Source organism: Microtus ochrogaster, linkage group LG4 (assembly GCF_000317375.1).
Source record: "Microtus ochrogaster isolate Prairie Vole_2 linkage group LG4, MicOch1.0, whole genome shotgun sequence".
In the NCBI taxonomy this organism is placed as follows: domain Eukaryota; kingdom Metazoa; phylum Chordata; class Mammalia; order Rodentia; family Cricetidae; genus Microtus; species Microtus ochrogaster.
In genome coordinates this window covers 15,823,649-15,828,225 of record NC_022030.1, presented here as the reverse complement: position 1 = coordinate 15,828,225, position 4,577 = coordinate 15,823,649, and positions in this window count along the sequence as shown.

Below are 4,577 nucleotides of genomic sequence, written 5' to 3'. Positions count from 1 at the left end.
TGTGTGTGTGTGTGTGTGTGTATGCATGTGCACGTGTGTATATTTGTTGTAGGGAACTCCTTGTTTGTCCCAGACACCCAGAAGTGAATAATCACACAGAAACTGTATTTAATTAAAACTGTATTAATTAAAAAAGTTAGAACCCATTAGCTCTAACTTCTTATGGGCTAACTCTTACATATTCATTTAACCCATTTGTATTAATCTGTGTATTGCCATGTGGCTATGGTTTACCTGTTAAAGTTCTGACATCTGTCTCCAGCGGGCTACATGGCTTCTCTCTAAGACTGTTGTTTTAAACGGCATATCTTCAATGGGAGTATGCATTAAGCCATCTGCTTGTGTTCAAAGAACTTTCTTCTCTTTATTTTTCTATGCATATCCTTATCGTGGAAAGAATTAAAGATGGGAATAGTATGCTATCCATTTTTCATGCTTCCTTCCTTTCTCCTTTCCTCCCTCTCTCCCTCCTTTCTTTTTCTTTCTTTAGTTGGGGTTTCTATTACTGTAAACAAATATAACCAGTAACAGCTTTGGGAGGGAAGGGTTTCAGTTTGTTTCACATCAACTTTCTTATCCAGTGCATCATCCAGGGACATCAGCATAGCAACTTAAGGCAGAAACCTGGAAGCAGGAACTGAAGCAAAGACTAAGGAGGAAGGCTGCTAGCTAGCTTGCTCCCCTTGCCTTAGTCAGCCTGCTTTTCATGCCCACAGAACCACCTGCCCAGGGTGGCACCACCTCCTGCGAGGTGGGTCCTCCTACATCCATCATTAATCAATATAATAGCCCTTAGATTTGCCTGTCAATCTTCCGGAGGCCTTCTTCTGTTATGGTTCCCTTTTCGCAGATAACTTTGCTCACATAAGGTCGACATGAAACTGGCCAGTATGCACATTTAGGCTGGAGATGACAGCGCAGCATTTATCATGGCTTTGCAATTGTAGGGCTTTGGAGACTCTTCCAGCATCTCTAGATCCTATGTTCTTGAAATTCCTGACTTAAGAGAATCTGTTGGAGTCTTCTATACCTTCTCACTCTCCTGCTAATAGTGCATGCTGATGCCCTTAGCACCAGAATGCTTTTTATAATTTCTGTCCTTCACAAGATGTATGGTATTTAGTTGGCCTTTGGAGATACTGTTATCTCAAGCAGAACACTCAAATGGGGTAGTTCCTTTGTACAAAAAATGTAGATGACGGTTTTTGTCCCACCCGGTCTCGCAGCCATTCAGTCCCAAATAAACACACAGAGGCTTATATTAATTATACACTAACCCATTAGCTCAGGTTTATTATTAACTAGCTCTAATACATAAATTAGCCCATTTTTCTTGTCTATGTTTAGCCATGTGGCTTGGCACCTTTTCTCAGTGCAGCATTTTCATCTTGCTTCCTCTGGTCTGTGTGGTAATTGCAGACTGAGACTTTACTCTTCCCAAAATTATCCTAGTCTGGTTGCTTCACCTATACTTCTTGCCTGGTTACTGGCTAGTCAGCATTTTATTAAACCAATATGAGTGACAAATCTTTGCAGGGTACAAGAGCCTTATCTCACAGCAGAAAAGATCAGAAAGGTAGCCCCTTTTTGTTCCACCATGTAATAATGTTATTAACGACAACCTGAAAGAGGTCCCTCACTAGAACCCAACCATGTTGGAACTTTCAGAGTAGATTCCCACCTGCCATTAGTCTGAAAAGGCAAGCTTGCTTGTGTGTCACCATGTTCATGAGGTGAAATGTTGGACGCTCTTAGAGAAAACTCCAAAAGCTCAGTAACAAAGTGCAACAGGGTTAAGAGAACGTAAAGACTCCTTACAAATCTCTGAAAGTTTTAAGAAGGTTGCTAAAGTTTTCATAGAACTTCATATGAAGTGGCAGTTTTGTTGAGTGTTATAGAAAACAAAACAAAACAAAACCGTAGGTAAAGTTTCTCTGTGTTTCAGCACCTACCCCCAAATAACTTCTCAGAGTCTCAATATTAATTATAAGAGCTTAGCTGAAAGCTTGGGCTGGTTACTTGCTAACTCTTACATTTTAAATTAACCTGTATTTCTTACCTACCCTCTGCTACCTGGCTGTATCTTCTCTCAACACAACACATTAATCTTGTTTTTGTCTCCCTCTGTCTCTCAAGACTCCTGATGCTCCACCCTTCTTCCTCCCAGCATCTTCTTGTCTGGCTGTCTTGCCTGTATCTCCTGCTTAGGGTCAGTCAGCTCTTTTATTAAACCCAATCAGAAGGTGCTTCAGCAAAGACACAGCCTCACACTGGACAAAAACATTATTCCATTACAAACAACAATAAAAAATGGGGGGCTTTGAGGACATTCTAGTCAAAGAAAGGTTGAAAAGCTTTAGACTTGCAGTAAATGGAAGCCAACATAGTGATCTACAACTTTACAATATACACAGAGAGAGATTTGGGGATGCTAAGTCATAAATGGTATTCATTAAACATTTCCTATTATGGTTCAGGGAGCTATGTCGGACAGGAGTTGAAATACTGTAAGAGCCACAGGGGATGGATGACTCCAAGGAAACAGTGACTTCCAGATATAAATATATAAACTTTGGCAGCATGCACAGGGCCTGCACAGTTTCAAGCTAGACAGGGTCCCGGTGCTAAGAGGGAAAAGTGGATATGGACTCTGACCCCTAATTAAGAAACTATCTCCAATTGACATCCACTTGCAAGGGGAAAATTAATTTTCTCTGGTAGAGTCCCACTGGATAGGCCCCTTGAACAGTAGTAGATGACCAATACAAAACAAACCCAATGGTATTTTGCATAAATTGCTGCTGTCTTATGGTTATTTTTTTTGTCTTAGTAGTTGTTGTTCGTAAGTTATTTTTTTTCAACTTGGGACTATTATAGGTTTTGTTCTCTCTCTCTCTCTCTCTCTCTCTCTCTCTCTGTATGTGTCTGTCTGTCTACTGTGTTTGTGCTTTTATTTTTTATTCTGATTTATTTTGTTTGCCTTTTATTTTTTTAAAAAAATGAGAGAGAAAGGGAGTGGAGTGAATCTATGAGGAATTAAGGGAGTCATTAGAGTATTTAGCATAAAATATTTTCAGTACATTATTTTCAATCAAACAGAAAAGATACAAAAGTTCCAATCTAAAATTAGAAAGCAAAGTATTAAATTCTATTTCTGTCATGCCCACATTCCATCCTGTGTGCCCTTCAATCATTTCCTGTGTAAGAGGAGATGAGTATGCTTTTGAGGCAGGTGTCTAAAGCACTGCATTTCTCGACAGGAAATGTTCTTGTTCAAACACATGATGAAAAGTAAGCCTGTGTGTTCTCATGAACTTCTAATAAATAAACCTCTAATATACCCACAGTGAGAGGTTTTTGCTCTGGTGTTTATGATGAGAAGGGAATCATGGGAGAAGGAATGTATCCACATGTTTAATAACCAAATGTTTCTCTTAAGATACATGCATATTTGATGATGTATTCGTCCAAATGTATATTTAAATATAGTAAAACATTTTATAAGCATACATGTACAAATACGGATGTTCACGTTTTTCAGGATAGCATAGAATCCTTAAAGAGACACATTCTAGTATATGTGATTCCGAAGTGAGCACAAGGAGACACGTTCTAGAATGGCTAGTATTAACTGTAATCTCTGAGAAGCCAAGAGAATAAGGTGAGTTGACCCTCTGGTCCCCTTCAGTTCTTTTCTTTGATCATTTGCATATTTATTACAGATCTACTTCCTCAATATTCTCCTTGTAATTAATATACTCAAGTATCTGTATTTTATTTGGTTACATTGTAACAGGTGTTTTGCTGCTTTTAATATATATTTGCATGATGAATATTAAAATTAAAACATGTTTTCCTAAGAATACTGACCAGCATGACATCCTTTTTCAATAAAAATGCCTATTCAAATCTGTTGCCAATTTTCTTTCTCTTACTAAATTGTCTGCTTCTACAGTTGTTTATGATGGATACAGGTATTCTGATGGATCAACTAGCTTAAATTATTCAATGTTTTCAAAGTATTTATTTTTCTATGATGGTATTTGTAAGCTTCATATATCCATGTTTTTATATCTTTTATTTAGTCTGAAAATTTTTGTTGTTTCAGTATTCCTGGCAATTACTTACTTCTTCGTGTTATAAAGAACATAAAGGAATTTTGTTTAGGAAAAATTTAGCAAAAGCCTCCCCTCACTTCTCTAATTAATAATGGTTCCTAAACTGTCAATCACAGTAATAGTAACCACTTATTAGTCTTGGGCTATGTGGAAAGTTTATTCTAAAACACACATTGCAGACAAGTAAGCGAGTTCTTCTTATTTTAATAGTAAAAATATAAAAGCACACATTTATTATGTCTCATTTGTATAAGTATCACATTTCTAACAAAATGAAGCTAAGTGAAACCAGATACCTAAAATAAATACCAAGAGATGTTTCAGAAATGCCAGAAGGCCCGTTATGTAATCGGAAAAAAAGAATTCTTTTCCAATGTGTGGTTTCCCAAACTGTTGATTATGAAGCTCTACAAACATGGTTATTTCCAGAAATCTAGAAATGTGGATGTTATAGAGTTT